At 33.6% G+C, this 16,922-nt stretch overlaps 1 protein-coding gene across 3 annotated transcripts in view; it reads right to left on the bottom strand.

The window, feature by feature from the left end:
- The window catches only part of SEMA3A (semaphorin 3A), a 496,493-nt gene that overhangs the window by 295,501 nt on the left and 184,070 nt on the right, over nt 1-16,922 (bottom strand). Inside the window, exon 1 of one of the 3 annotated variants that reach the window (XM_036864241.1) lies at nt 15,834-15,931. The exons of the other annotated variants lie outside the window; for them this stretch is intronic. The gene's annotated coding sequence lies outside the window, so the exon portion shown is untranslated. Of the gene's footprint in view, nt 1-15,833; nt 15,932-16,922 lie in introns of those variants that run through there. 3 annotated transcript variants of the gene reach the window in all.

Here is a 16,922-nt window from a genome sequence, read left to right as displayed (position 1 = left end):
AACTTACAAGCCGTTGACTGTCCTTAATTTTACAACTAGGACTTGCACCTTTAACCTTAACCATGAAAGATACGGGAGGGTCTGGTGGAGTGGGCACAAATCTGTCAACAGTCTTCAAAGGTCACATCCCACTGGAACCCAGTCAGAAAATCATCCTCGGAAACTCAGAAACACATGCTACCAAAAATGTGAACATTATGATTATAGTAACATGCACCTCATAATTCAATCTTTGTCTTTGATATGAGATAATAACATGTCATACCTCATTGCACTCCTTTCAATCACTAAATGCAATTACTTAGTCTGTTTACTTGTCATTGCCTTTCTCACCAGTTTACAAACTTCTTTAAGACAGGTACCACGTCTGTCCTGCTGATAGATACACCCAGAGTGTCTAGCACCTTGGCTGGCACGTTTGGATACTTGATGGAATGAATGGCCAAAAAAACTAAAATGAAACCTTCTATTAGCTTGGTAAAAGTGATATCATAGTCTATGTCAATAGGGCCATTACAATTAATTACAAAACAAGACTTAAAATCAAAGATAATATAGAACCTGTGAAAAGAAAGGAAGATGTAAAGTAATTTCATATGCACCTGTTTCAGATTTTACAAAATTTGAAATTTTTTTGATGACAGTTTAGGACATAATACTTCTAGATGCTTGCCTCTCTACTAGTTTGTTAATCCAATTATTTTAAATTGTTTATTATTAGATAATGGCCCATTTATTTTCATTATTAGCAGTAATTAATACCAGATTCAGCTGAAAAATAGCAGTAATGAAGTAAAAATATTTGTTTTTCAGTTCAAATATATTAAATAATTTTGGCTAAAAGAACTTGGTTCTGAAGAACTAGGCAACAAAATAAGATTGTATTGGTAATGACATCTTGGGACAGTTTAAAATATCATTTTCTTTCACCAATACTATTGGCTTTACTTTATTCCTCAAGCTGAATCACTTATATTGATTGTAAATGAGACTAGATTACAAAGTCCAGTGCTGAAAGATATTTTCCCACACTTCCACCAAGTTAACCATTGTACAGGCTGGTCAGGTTACACCATTATCTCTGAGCATCTGGAAAACCTATACTATTTGGTCCCTAAGCACCAACAAGAAATTCTTTAGGGAATTTTCTGTTTTTCCAGATCAGCTTTTTTTTTCACCTTAAGAAATATATAACATTAACTGAAGCTTAAACGCAATTATTTTCCAATAGTATATTATATCATCCAAACAGTAACAATGATGATTTTCTACATTGTACCACTGAGGGTATATCTACCTCATTTCAGAAATATGCAGTTTGATTAAAATAAATAATTAAATACACACATACATACATATTAATACATATTTTTTATTATGCCCTGGCATTTATAGAATCACAAGTTTCACATCTGAGACTAGTTCAATATTATTTGTCAGGTTTCTTGTCCACCAGGTCTTTCGCTAATGCATTGATGTAGGAGTGAAAATAACACTGCTATCTCAGACACAGAGGAAGGCTCAAATAACTGAGCAATGGAAATCTAAATTCAACTAAAATATTTTGAAATGCTGTTCCAATACTATCTTTGATCGTTTTGAAACTTCGGTATTCATATCAAGGCCAACAGCATGCTAGTAATAGCAATACATCAACCACATTCATCCAGCCCAGCAATTCCCAAAATGTTTTCTGTAGGACACTAGTTTCTAGAATATTAATAGATGCCACTCACAGTAAAGTTTCTAAAATTTAAGATGCTTAGGTAATGGTGGAATGAACAAAGTTGAACAACTAATTTAGCTCCTGCAAGACCATTAAGACTATTAACTCTAAGACCATTAAGCATGTGAATGTGCAATGTGAATTTTAGGACAGTAATAGAATGTGAATGTTTTCCTATATTTACTTGAATGTTGTACCTTTTTCCCAAGGCATATTGGAAAAACTAGTGTTCCAAGGAACACACTTGAGAAAAGTTGCCCCCATATAAACCTTCATTGTGTGAAACATACCAAAGTCTCTTGTAGTGCTGGGGACGCTGAGAAAGCAATTGCTTCTGATTGGACATTCTCTAAGTAGAATACACACACCTGTAATTTAAATGTTTGATGGCATTCCCTGCCAAACGTCTGCTATGTTTTGGCAGGCTTTGTGTCCTGCTCCAATTTCTTCCTCCATAATGAAGAGTCATATTTAACAAGTAACTTTGTTTCTTTGATTTCCACATTTCAGGGGCATTTAATCCATTTAATTGCTGGTTCAGTTGACCCCTCCCCAAATGCCTTGCCGGTTTCATTAAACGGGCAACTCAAATACCATCTCATTCTCTAGAATCATCCTATTCCCTTCAGCTTAAACTCAAAAAACAATAATATATCGACATGGAATGGAAGACTACATCTATGTAAGTCTTATTTTCTTAATAAAGACTCGTAGAGTGCCAAAAGATTTTCGGAGATCATATAAGCATCCATTTATTTAGGGTACTGTCCATTTTTAACCATTTAAAATTTATCTTTTACTTTATCTGCTTAAATATAAAATTTTCCATTTACAGGTATATTTAACTTATCCCAGGTGAACCATGAGTGGATGAGCCACTTTGCAGTTTGCAAATTTGCCTTCAAAGCTCACAGGCCACTCTCACTCAACTTGGTTAAGTTGCTGCCTCCTGTTGATTCTGCCTTTTCTTGGGTCAGTAAACAACCCGCTATGCAGGAAAGACCTCCGAAATTCCTAACAATTATTTCTCCCTCTTCCCACAATTAGGGAGGAGAAAGAAGAAAGAGAGGAGAAAAAAATACACAGTTCTGCTTAGACTGTCACTTTGCATCAGTCTGAGAGGGAACACATATTCCTGGCCTGAAAGAGGCTGCCGAGAACAATTAAGCATGGGACTAAGAGTGAACCTGGGAAACATTCCAGCTTCTCGCAAGTCAGGTCTTCACAGTGTGGTCTCCAACGTAACAAAAATAAATAGATAAATAAATAGATTTCTACCAGTATATATGATCATTCATCTTAAAATTAGGTACATGTACTATTTGCTGTACTTACACATTACATACATTATAAGACACTCAAAAGACAAATTTTGAGTGCACGTGATAAACGGTGACCTAATGACTTCTTTTTCAAACAGAGCCTCTTCTGAGGGCAAAAGGTGGTGCTATTTATAATTATATTGAGACAACTGCTGTGAATTGGAACTCTCCTAGGCAAAGCTGCCCGTAGAAAACACCTAACAAAGATTAAATTAAAAATATTTCAAATGTCTTACTAATTATAATGGCTTTTTACTATCATCAGGTAATATCTCAAAGTATAATATACTCTGGGAGCTAAATTCACCATTAACCTTAGGGGTGTTAATCTATATTTCAAGTAGATATTTTGATAACTTTAGTGGTTTCACCTCACTGCTTAGTAAGTCTGATTATATCATCATTATTTTTTTTTTTTTTCTACTTATATTTGAGACTAAAGAAGATTTTCCGTGAGAATTAGAATGGTTAGCTCTGGCACTTTTCTGTTTTGTTTTCTTTTATTTGAAAAACTGCATTTGCAAAAATATTTTACAGTCTTCATTTTGTTATTTAATTAATACCAGGAAACATAAGAGACAATAAAACTTATAAATCCATTTAACAGGCAAAGATAACAGGCACAATACTTGTTCCCTTTGCAGAACTTCAACTCTTACCTCAGGTTACCAGACATTAATGACATGAGATAATCTGACATTTGGACAAAATAAAGGCACCAGTGTGGATACAATATTAAATATATGTGAAGCTTAATTTACTTTGGACTTTTAAAATGTAATGTAATGTAAATGATAGATCTAATCTTTCTGCACTCCAGTAGCATGTATCTTCTGAACTCCTTGGGATGTACACACCTATCTAGACCAGCGTTTCTCCAACTGTCATGTACATAAAACTACTTGAAGTTCTTAAGAAAATGCAGATTCTAATTTAGTTGGTCTCCAGTGCAGCCCAAGATTCTGCATTTCTACCAACTTTTTAAGTGTTGCTTGTCTAAGGACCACACTTTAAGTAACCAGAACCCTAGACCTGTTCTGCTCAGTACACTAACCACTGCCACATATGGCTATTGAGCAGTTAACGTGTGGTTAATCAAAGTTGAGACTTACTGTCAATGTAAAATACACACCAGATTTCAAAGGAGTGCGAAAAAAGAATGTAAAATATTTTATTAATAATTTTAAAACTGATGATATGTCAAAATAATAATTTTGATCCTTATGATATATAAATTTCATTTAATGTAGAGTAGGGATACATTACTAATTTTTAATGTGATTACTAGAAAATTTAAAATTATTTGTGTGTCTCACATTATATTTACTTTGGTTGCTGCTGTTCAAGATCACAGAACAATGTCCTGATTACATAAAGTGGTAGTGAAAACATTCACTGTGTGCCTCGATTAATATTTCCAAATTTGCCTTCTGCCGTTCCCCATCCCATAATCTAAGTTTCAGCTATATGATGCTACTGGATATTCACTCAATATTTATTCTTTCATTTATTTGTTTATTAAATAAATATTTATTGAGTGTCTACACTGAAGCAGGTAACACTAGTAGGTAATAGCGGTGTAAAAAAGATAGATGTGGCCCAGCTTCATTAAACATACTATCTCTGATTAATGCTTCTCTTTTCATAAAAAGAAAAATTGCTTTTATTCCTTACATCCCTCTCTTTTCTGAAGGTACCTGCTGGCTCCTTAATCTGTACTTCTATAGCGTTTTGTATGTATTTCACAAAAAGCATTTCCTTATATTATGCTTAATATATATTTTATTAACTGTATGTTTTCCCACATATATATGTTATTAATTGAGTCTTTGATGGTATGATTTAATCACCATCTAATCGTCCATTAAAAGTACAATTTCCAGCACATAGTAGGTGCTTACTAAAGTAATTTTTGAGTGGACTCATTATTTCACAAATAAGATGGTAAAAATAAATTAAACATCAATCACTTCCACTATCTAATTTAATTTTAAAAATCATTGATTATTTTAATTTGATTGCCATTTGGCATGGTTCACTCTAGCCCTCTTTCTGTTATTACAGATGTCTTAGGCAGTAATGTACTATCAAGCTCAGCAGATTTAGAATCAATTCAGCAAAATTTGAGCCATACTTGATGATCTTATTTGACTTTAAGCAATTCATTAATTCTTTCTGAGTAAGGCTATCCTCATTAGTAAAGTGGATTTTTAACTACTATTGCATGTTTTTGTTGAAAAGATTGAAAGATTCAATTTATGAAAGAGTGCCCAGTTTATAGCAGTCCCTCAATAAATATGAAATCTAACTAGCTAAGTCTTAGTCATCTTATTTTCTTTTTAGTAAGTAAATGTAAAATAATGTTTGGTGGATAAAGCATTAGACAACTTACACGTTCTGAGTAAAATGTATGACTTTACCTTTCCCTAAATGTGCTGCTTTGCAAGTAGTCTCATTTCCCTCTCAATCATTTTAGGCTTAAAATGAGGGGACGAGACAAAACGACATCCTTCCATCATCTTAAAGTCACTGAATATTAGGAGATGACAAGGAAGCCTCAAAAAACAATGTCAGCAAAAACAAAGGCTTTTTAAGAAAAAAGGCAAGTGCCTTTCTTTTTTTTCTTCCCTCAGTCTGGTTTCAGTTTAAAAGTCATTGCACAGGCATGACTAATGATAGGTTAAAGTTGAATCTATTTTATAGATCCAATGGACGTTAAAAGGATAATAAAAGAATACTATGGAAAAGTCTGTGCCCACAAATTTTGTAATCTAGATGAGATGAACCAATTCCTTCAAAGACACAATTTACCAAAACTCACATGAGAAGAAATAGACAATATGAATAGGCCTGTATTAAAGAATTTTAATCAATAATTAATAATCTTCCAAAACAGAAAGCACAAGACCCAGATGGATTCACTTATGAATTCTACCAAACAGTTGAAAAAGAATTATACCAATTCTCTATAATCTCTTTCAAAGGATAGAAGCAGGGGGAATATTTCCTAAGTCATTCTATGAGGTCAGCATTTCCCTAATAACACAACCAAAGACACTACAAGAAATAAAAACTACAGATCAATATCTCTCATAAACGTAGATGTAAAATTCCTTAACAAAGTATTAGAAAATCAAATCCTATAATATATAAAATGAATTACACACCACAATCAAGTGAGATTCATCGCAGGTATGCAAGGCTGCACCAACATTTGGAAATCAAGTAATGTAATCAATCATATCAACAGGCTAAAGAAGAAAAAATAACATGATCAAATCAATATATGCAGAAAAAGCATCTGACAAAATCCAACATTCATTCATGATAAAAAACACTCAGTAAATTAGGGATAAAGAAGACCTTCCTCAACTTGGTAAAGAATATCTAAAAAAGACCCTATAGCTAACATCATGCTTAATAGTGAAAAACTCAAAGCCTTGTCTATGTAACAAAAAACGCTCCTGGAACTAATAAGTTATTATAGCAAGGTTGCAGGATATAAGGTTAAAATACAAAAGTCAATTGCTTTCTTTTATAGCAGTGAACAAGTGGAATTTGAAATTAAACACAATGCCATTCACATTAGCACCCCAAAAATAAAATACTTATATATAAGTAACAAAATATGTATAAGAGCTATATGAGGAAACCTACAAAACTCTGATGAACAAAATCAAACAACTAAATGGAGAAATATTCCATGTTTATGGATAGGTAGACTCAATATTGTCAAGATATCAGTTGATCTACTGATTCAATGCAATCCCAATCAAAATCCCAGCAAGTTATCATATTGATAGTGACAAACCGATTCAACAGTTTACACAGAGATCCACAATAGCCAATACAATATTAAAGGATAATAACAAAGTTGGAGGTCTGACACCACCTGACTGCAAGACTACAGTCTTAAAGCTACAGTAATCAGAACAGTGTGTTATTGGTGAAAAATATAGACAAGTAGATCAATGGAACAGAAGAGGAAGCCCAGAAATAGAACCTCACCTCATAGATATACTCAACTGATCTTTGATAAAGGGGGAAAGGCATTACAATGGAGAAAAGATAGTCTTTTAAACAAATGGTGCTAGAACAACTGAACTGAACATCCACATGCAAAAAATGAATCTAGACACAGATCTTGTACTCTTCACAAAAATTAACTCAAAATGGATTACAAACTTAAATGTAAAATTCAAAGTATGAAACTCCTAAAAAATAACATAGGAGAAAACTTAGATGACCTTGATTATGTCTACAACTTTTTAGATAAAACACTAAAGTCAGAATCCATGTGAGTAAACCATGGACTTTGGGTGATTATGATGTGTCAATACGGGTTCATCAATTGTAACAAGTGGCCCACTCTGGTGGGGGAATGTTGATAATGGGAGAGGCTATGCATATGTGAGGGTAGGGGGTACATGGGAAATCTCTGTACCTTACCATCAATTTTGCTTTAAATCTAAACTTCTCTAAAAAATTGAAGTCTTAAAAAATTGGATTTATTAGCATGAAGTCATAGTTCAATATATAGATATAAGTATAGTTACAGATATAGATGAAAAGTTCTGTATGTGCATGTGTGTAAGTGTAAACACATATATTACCTAGCTCTGTCCACTGAGAGGGCCTATGAGTAGCAAAATCCCAAGAATCAAAAGCACATGATCTTGGTTTCTACATGGTATTTTCCTATGAAAGGAACCAGGGCTCCCTGAAGAAATGGCTAATTTCTGTGCTGCAGCAACTCCAAGATGATTCTAGAACATTGTGTGCACCAGATAGTATCGAAGTACTCAAAGAATGATTTAGACATGTCAAAATGATAAAGGATCTAGCTTAAAGGACTCTTGCTGATCAACTCTGGACAATTATAGTAATGGTTATAACACACTGAATAAAATTAGAATTCTTTAGTTTGCACTGATATAAACAAATGAATAAATGAATTATGAGAAGAAAAATCTCTCCCTTACAGTAGAGTATCAAATAATAAATGCATTGTGATAAATGAAATTAGAAAATAATCATCAATAATCATCAAAGTAATAATACAGGCAAGAAATATCAACAGTTTCTAAAATTAATGAATGACACAACACTGTAAATCAACCATACTTAAATTTAAAAAATAAAAGATAAAAAAATAAAATAAAATTAATGAATGAAGTGTTAAAAGAAACAGGATATTTATTTAATCTCAAAAGAGCTCCCTGCAAAATACTTAATAATTACAAAGAGAAAAAAGAAATGTAACTTTCTAGTGGAAAAACGTGGCAGTGACCACCTTAATCAAATTATCAAAGGCAATATGACCGTAATGAGACACAAATATCATAGGCAAACTGACAGGACACAGAATGACTCCTGTGCATTCCTGCCAAAAATGCATAACCTTATAGGTATATTCCTAGGTATGACCTTGAGGAAACACTGGACAATACTGCACTGAGGGACATTCTACAAAATGAATGCCTTGTAATCTCCAACCATGTCAAGGTTGTAAAAGTCAAGACTGAAGAACTACTCTTTTTGAAGGAGACGAGAATGAGGTGACCACTGAGTGCAAGGCACCAGGCTGGATTGGATTCAGTTGTGATAATTGCCTGGGCAGTTGTCAAAACCAAATGGTGGTAAAGGATACATGGGAGTTCTTTGTACCATTCTTGACATTTTTTGGTAACCTTGAATTTTTTCCAAATAAAATTGTGTTTAATAAAAAGGATGAAAGCAAACAAAGCAGAACAAATATTTTTATATGAAACAATAGAAGATAAATGAAAACTTTTTTGCAGTTAGTCAAACGCATCATAATTTGAAGCCAGTGTGCACGGGAAATGTGTGATACTGGCCTGCTGTATGCATGGTCTTTGTGGTTATATAATATTTCTCTTCTGTATCTGGACAAGTACTGTCATATTTATGTAACTTATTCCTAATAAAAATCACCTCAGTATTGTCTGATCTCCCAGTCTATTTAGATATTATTCAGTATATAGCTCCACAGCATTCTGTATATACCTCCATCGGCATGAATCACATGGCCCCTTGAGCTCAAAATAGGAGCTCCTTGGTGGTAGGAAGCTTAATGTAAAAGATCACTATACCATTGCAATGTGTGGCAGAGTTAAAGTTACATTATGTCCATATTATGAATTACGTGTTTTCCAATCAGTGTAATTCTTTGTCCCATTTAATCTTTTTTTTGTTGAAATGCCTATATAGAAATATTAAAATTGCATTGTCACTTTTCTTCTAATTTTAATGACTTGATAGAGTTTCACCCATTGTTTGGATTTTCATTTTTCTGTTAAAATTTTAAAAATCTTCATGATACCAAATTTTAGGCATTTGATCTTTCAAATGGTGTATCACTGAAATTTGTTTTTTCCCCTAAGTGAGAGAATGTATCTTAAGATGGAATTTTCCCAATTTACTACTATAACAGATGTACTTCTTCTTTGTCTTTTTCTTTAATCTCATGTGTCCTTGACATCTATATTTTTGTTATATGGACTGTGTTCAATTTGATTTTAAATTTACTGCTATGTAAGAGGATGCGTGTCATGCTTAAAATTTACAGTGATTGCTCTTAAGTTTTTCAAAAGCATTTTTCAAGCCACTAGCATTTTCTCTAATTGTTGAGATCAAAGATTTATTACTTGGAAAACTCAGTTCTGATATAAGGATTATATTCTCTTTGCCTCCTTACTTCTCCAGTACTGTAAGAGCTGGACCAAGCAGGGTGAGATTAGCATAACAGTCATCCATAGAAGAAGTCTGTGGTGCTAAAAGGAAAGGCCAGCAGCCCTAGGAAGACCACTTGAAGGAAAGAACGGGCAGCCAGGGGAAACTGCTGAGCATGATCTGTTGCCAAGTCCCAGGGAGTCACCTGGCAGCTGTGTGGAAGTTAGATCTGGTGTTAGCGTGTTGATAATTAAGTGGGCATCACACATGAGCTGTACTTGGATAGGATTAGAAAGAGATCACCTACTCCTCTCGCCAAGAAAAAAAGGGGAAAACAGTTTAGGTCATCAACAGAAGCCTGGGTTTCTCTCATTCCAGTTGTATTCTCACCTTGTTCCAACTTGAAATTATTATCATTTCTCATAGGTTTTGATGTTAGACAATATAATGCGGTGTTTAAAAGAACAGACTTTGTAGCCACATTCACTAGGTTCAAATCCAACTCTTGTTCACTAGCTATGCAAACTTGAGTATTTTACTTAATTTCCCTACCTCAATTTCTTCAGCTGAAAAATGGGAATAATTTATGGATAATAATAAAATATTAGCAAAGATAAACTGAGTCAATACATATGACTATACTGGCTTGACATAGTAAGAATTCAATAAATGTTCACTATTATTATTACAATGTTTTTTTGATAGTGTTGAGACATTTTCTTTATCTTTCAAATCTTCATAGATATTTAAGGAAAGAGAGAAGGTAGCCATTCGGCTGCCATCCAGAAGCTATGTGGAAGTGGGATTTCTTTATCATCCATTTTAAATGATCTCTTTCATAACATTCAAAATCATCTGAGCCCTTGATGACATGAAACTTGCATTGCCAAAGGTGACACACAGAAACCCCTGTCCATAACCGTATCAACTCATCATCCTTAACTGGAATAAATCTACCACTTTCAACCAACTTCACAGTCAACTCACATTTTTCAACCACTGCTGGACTCTCAAAGCTGATTTACAATACTTTTATTTATCCTCAATTTCCTAGTGGGCTTTTTTTTGCATTTCCTTTTGTGGCTATTACAAAATACTTCTATTCTCCTTAAACTTGCCATATCATTTCTCAAAACTCCAGAATGCTGTCCGCAAAAGCTTTTTAAATGAACTCATTTTTATGTTAGTGATTAAATTGATATTATCTATTTTTATTGCCTTCATGATCTTTTTTATCATCCTTATAATTTCTTGAAATTTCATGCTACCACTATTGACTTTACCCCATTATCTATTAATAAACACAATTAAGTCTTTCTTATCCTAAAACATCTTCTGTCATCTCCCTATCCTTAAAGTTTAGAAACCTCTTCTTTCACCCTTTTTTGCAGACTTCTCTACTCATTAGATAAGTTAAATCAGTGTTTTCTAAGGGAAAAAATGTTTGCATTTCTATATAGTAACAGCTGTGCTCTCTCACTTTCTCTTTTAAAAAATTTCAAAAAAACTATCATAATGAAATAAATTTTAGAAATAGTTAATTAAATTATATAAATAAAATAGTAAAATTATGTAAGGTATTTAATAGTTTAACATGGATTGTTAATCTTCAAAAATTGTGGGGGCTTCCCTGGTGGCGCAGTGGTTGAGAATCTGCCTGCCAATGCAGGGGACACGGGTTCGAGCCCTGGTCTGGGAAGATCCCACATGCCGCGGAGCAACTGGGCCCGTGAGCCACAACTACTGAGCCTGCGCGTCTGGAGCCTGTGCTCCGCAACAAGAGAGGCCACGATAGTGAGAGGCCCGCGCACCGCGATGAAGAGTGGCCCCCACTTGTTGCAACTAGAGAAAGCCCTCGCACAGAAACGAAGACCCAACACAGCCATAAATAAATAAATAAAATTAAAAAAAAAATCATTTGTTTCTACCTAGTAGCAAAAAAAAAAAAACATTTAAAAAAAAAATTGTGTATGTGTGTAAGTTTCATGGGTTATAATGGGTAGCTTGGCTTGCAAACCTACTTAATCTTTCAAACCTTAAATCTTTGTTCTCAGAACACCCAAGATTATACCAATCTAGAATCAGTATATCAAAACATACATGCTGACCTTTTCTATGATACATTCAAACACAGACACGTGCATGCATTAAACTGTGCGCTGGTAACTGAACGAATGTATCAAGCTGAATCTGGTCAAAACTAAGCTCATCTTTCTCTTCAATTTAAAAAATTTTAACTACTACTTTTAATGTCATCTTTCCAGGCTTAAAATTCCAGAAAATACTCAAAACAATCTGTAATTCCTTCCTTGTGCTGTAATTTACTAAGTGAAAGGTTAAAAGGGCCTAAAGAAAAGTAATATCAGTTAAAATAAAATAATAAAATTATAGAAAAATATAATATTTTAGAGAAGAATATAGAAAATTTGGCAACTGACTGGATATGGTAGAAAACTATCACCATTCTAGATTGGGAGAGGAAATTTTCCTACAGTGTATAGAAAATATTTAAATGAGAGTGTTATGATTAATATCACTTCCAAAAATGAGCATTATTTTCTTTTTTAAAATCCAGATAGTTGCATTATACAAGGAAAGCAGATTACTGATTTATAATAAGGTCTAAATTTAAGAAAAATTGAGCACCTACATTATCTTCTAAAGTAAATGCCATGTGTACCTGTCTCTGAGCAGGTGTTTACTTCAAGAGCTGGCTGACACTGATTAGTAGAAACAGCAAAGGGGCTATCTATTAAGGAAATATTTAACCTGGTTCTCCTGATTTTCAAAGACTAGCTTCTCTTACCCTTCTCTAAGTACTGCATTCTCCTTTCTTTCAAGAATTATGACTCAGGAACTATCCGAAAATTAGATTCTGAGATACTGAAACACAGAACAGCAGATGCAGCCCTAAATCCACCCTAGTCGACGATATCACCACCTAAGGTCATTAGACTTTACCTACAAAATTTCAGAGTGAGAGCAGACAAGGCTAGGTAGATGGTCAACCTTAGGATGTAAAAATCTGCTTCATTTCCTCACACTCATCAAAAACTAAAATGACTCTTGACCTTCAACTTGAGCATCCTATGCTGTAAAGAGTATTGAACAATTCAAACAGAAGTTTGGATCCCTTTTAATCACTGTGTCCTATGAATGGAATGACTTTTTCAAAGTTATTAATAACAAAAGTCATGAGGAAGGAGAATGTGCTTATTTTTTAATCTCCCTATCAAAACACTTCTTCCCATATTCTAGATGATGTTTCTTTTTTGATTGATGGGACTGTTAAGTTTCTGGGAATAAAAGCCAAACAAACATATCATACAGAAGTTTTCTTTAGGCACTCAAATTCAAGTCCTATTTAACACAGTGGGGTCACCAAAACTCGAGTAAAGCTTTTGCCAATGTTTGTGTTTTCTTGTCATTAGATGAAAATCAAAGTCATGTGAACACCCACAGGGAAAACAGCAGGTCTCAATGTGTGCTTGGTGGGGCACATTCTATGATTTATTCTCTTGTACTCTTTTACGTTCGACAGTGTAACTACAGCTTCATTTTTTTTTTTTTTATTATTTGTGTTGTAATTGTGGAGGTCCTAAGAAATTTTCTCCCCCTTTACATATACCGTTTATCTACAGTTGCCAGGTGGTTTCAGAGAAGAAAATCAAACTTCCCTCTGCAATGAGTCTACTTCCTTTACTGTTTAACTACAGAAGACAATGTAGCAGGTGCCTGAAAACCTGAGGGAAGACATGAAGCAAAGGGCAAATCCAAAGAATTTTGACTTTATGCTCTACTAAAAGCCCTTCCAGGAAATGAAAGCAATACAGGTATAACAAAGGTATACAAGAAAAAAATACGTACGTTCATACGCTCGCACACAAACACCCACACACGATGGAATTCCTAAAAAACGTGGTTATGGCAAGAGGAAGTACTAAACCCAAATCATTTAATAGTAAAGTTATATTTCTTTTCAACTAAATATTAAGACGTAAAGGCTGGTGATGTCAAACATTTTAACCAACAAATATAAAGGCTAGCATAAAAACCTTTATTACTATTATTTATCTTTTGAGAATTTCATTGAATATTTTGTTCGTTTTGCATTTAACTAGCAAGATGGTTCACACAAAAGAAGCTGCATACAAAGAGATATTTTCTCTGGTAACAGGCAACTTGTTGGGAAAGAAAAAAAATAGCTGTTTACATTAGCAAAAGCATAGCCTTCAGCAAATATGCATACACTATAATGATTGAAATTCCATTGAAGTCTTGGCATGTTAAATTTTGTTTAAAACATTTTAATTCACCTCCTCCCCCATCACAGCTAAAACACTGCAGAGCAGCGGATTTTTTTACTTTAAGGGGAAAAAAAGGAAATAAATACAAGACACCTCAACATAGTAGTGGTGGCTTTGGTTTGACACTCATCCAAATCAAACTCTCATTCACATTTTGAAGTCATTGAATTCAGTGCCAGACAGTGAGGGAATGTAGAACAGATAGAAAGTAAAGCAGCTGAAGGAAGGAGTGGGCTTAGAATTTCATTTTGATATATTTATTACCTCGCTTTCTAAAACAAAAATTACTCAAGGACGGCTGAAAAACTTTTATCGAAAGTTATAGACTCTGGTTAAAGAATAAGTAACAAATATGACTCTCTAGGAAAGTAAAAAGAAAACAGTATTTAAAGCTCTCCATTTACAACCTTTAGTTTGATAGGATTCTCATATTATTAGATAATGGTAGCTAACATTTCTTGGAAAAACTATTACTACTTCAACTCATTTCCTCAGAATAGCTCTGTGATACAGGTACTATTGTTTCTTCCCATTCTGTAGAAACAGGCCTTAGAGAATTTGAGCAAAAGTTTATCAAAATAGCAGATAGAATTCAAAGAAATAGCCAGCCCTCAAAGGTAGGCAACTTTTGAACTCTACTGCTACTCTCCCTCTGCACTGAAGACTGATTCTTTAATGCTATGCTCTGCTGTTTTAGGTTCCTGAGTATGTTGTATATGCTTCAACTTTTTAAATGCAAGGAATTACATTTGCACCACTTAAGAATGCAATAATAATGTATTTCCAAGGTTCTTAATATTTGATGCAACTCATATCATCAATAATTATATTTAATATTTAAAAGCAATAAGTTATACATTGTATCTATACTTACACAATTTTTAGAAAATATAAGTATTTTCTCTAAGACACACAAACACAGAGCAAAGAAGTTCCTTAAGTATTTAACTCAGCATCTACTGAAATGAGTGGGATAATTCAATTAAAAAATGACTGACCCTGACTACACACCAGGCACCATCCCAGGTTCTGCTCCATCTAAGTTACACCAGAGTCAAGGTATTTTTATCCCTCAATGAATATAATAACTCAGTAAAGTTCACATTATCTTACTTTGTTATGAATAACTAAACTTGCCATGTTCTCTTAATTTTTCATGCCAAATCATCTAAAGCCTAGAATCATAGCATTTTTAAAGCTGAAAAGGATCATCTATTTTGCTTTTCCAATGTATCATCATCTCTCTTTTTCTTTTATCATTCTCTTAATCCAAACTCCACTCAGATGTATTTTCAAATTCATTCTGCCAAATAATATCACTGGAAGAGTGTTCCTCTTCTACCAGGCCTGATTCCTTTCTGTTCTTCATTGCTTTTCCCCAGCCTATTTGATTTCTGAAAACCCATAACCTGCTACATCTGTTATTATTATTATTATCTTGTTATTTTAAGGTGACATCCCATTTGATTCAAATGTGAAGTTTCTTTTCCATTTTTCAATAATTTCAGAAAAGCATGTCTTTGACAAGACTTTCTAATTGGATTATTTTTCCAAGAATGAATTGTGAGGAACTGTCCATTCCAGTCACCATTTTAACCAAAGCTCTTACTTCTCAAATAATGCAAATCTTCATCTTATTTACTAAATTTTTACAACAGTTTCTTCAATGAGTTTATTTTAATCCTTGTCTATGGATTTCTTTACCTTGAAAAGTAGGCCAAAAACATTTTTTTCAGATTTATGATTATGTATATTAAATGGAGGCAAGTTTGGAAAAACTAGTACCTGCAGTATTCTGTCCAGTGTGCCGTTGTGTAAGCCAGCTACACCAAACGCTTCAAATGTTCTTTGTTCGCAACAGGTTTGCCATAATATCTGTAGGCTCAGACTGTGCCTCTGCGGTTTGCCTTAAATAGAAAGTCATTATAGGACACTGAGAGTGAGTATTTAACTAGATTAATTATATTAAACTCATGACACTATACAAAAACTATAACAAGGATCAATGCTGGCTTTAGAAACATGGGAAGGAAAGAAAAATTTACCTTCTGTATTCCAGTATTTCTCTTTGAGAATCATCACCCCCTCCACACATAAACGCAATGTGGAGTCTTATTTTTCTATACTTCAGGCAATGGATACTTCCATCTTGATCATTTTAAAAATGTAACACACAAAGTATTTATCTATTCATTTAGAGATAATTTTTATTTTTCAGAATTTTTCTTTATAGGTTATCATAAAATATAGTTCCCTGGGCTATACAGTAGGTCCTTGTTGATTATCTATTTTATAAATAGTAGTGTGTATATGTTAATCCCCAATTTAGGTCATCTAATACACCCAATAAGAGGCACCTAGGAGATAATTTCTATTATTTAAAAATAGGACTAATCCACTTATTTTATGAATAAAACAATAGTGTCACAAAATATTAAAGAATATGCCTGCAACCATGGCTAATTCAGAATCCAAAGATCTCTTCTCTGAGCTCAATACCCTTGGAGGAGGATTACCGTTTGTAATAATTTCAACATAGCTCATTCCATTCATTATATTTTTTAGATTGTTCTATAAGCTAAAATGTTATTCTTCCTATTTATGTATTATGTCTAAGGAGCCAGGGAGTATTCCAAGTATTCCCTGGTGGATTTACACAGCTGAAACTTCATCTTCCTTTCATGTGATAGCCTTCAAATTGCCTCTTTTCCCCAATTTTCCCAATAAGTTTTTTTTTTTCCATATGGCATGGTGAGTCCCCTAAACATGGCAACAGTTCTCTTCTGAATTAAGCCCTTTTTTTAAAATTAATTATCCATTTGGAATTTGAACATAATTCTTTGGAAGTATTAAATGGGACTGTCACCATCCTTG

The sequence above is a fragment of the Balaenoptera musculus genome, chromosome 9, assembly GCF_009873245.2.
Source record: "Balaenoptera musculus isolate JJ_BM4_2016_0621 chromosome 9, mBalMus1.pri.v3, whole genome shotgun sequence".
In the NCBI taxonomy this organism is placed as follows: domain Eukaryota; kingdom Metazoa; phylum Chordata; class Mammalia; order Artiodactyla; family Balaenopteridae; genus Balaenoptera; species Balaenoptera musculus.
The sequence above is the reverse complement of the archived record's forward strand: the minus strand, read 5'-3'. Positions and strand labels throughout refer to the sequence as shown.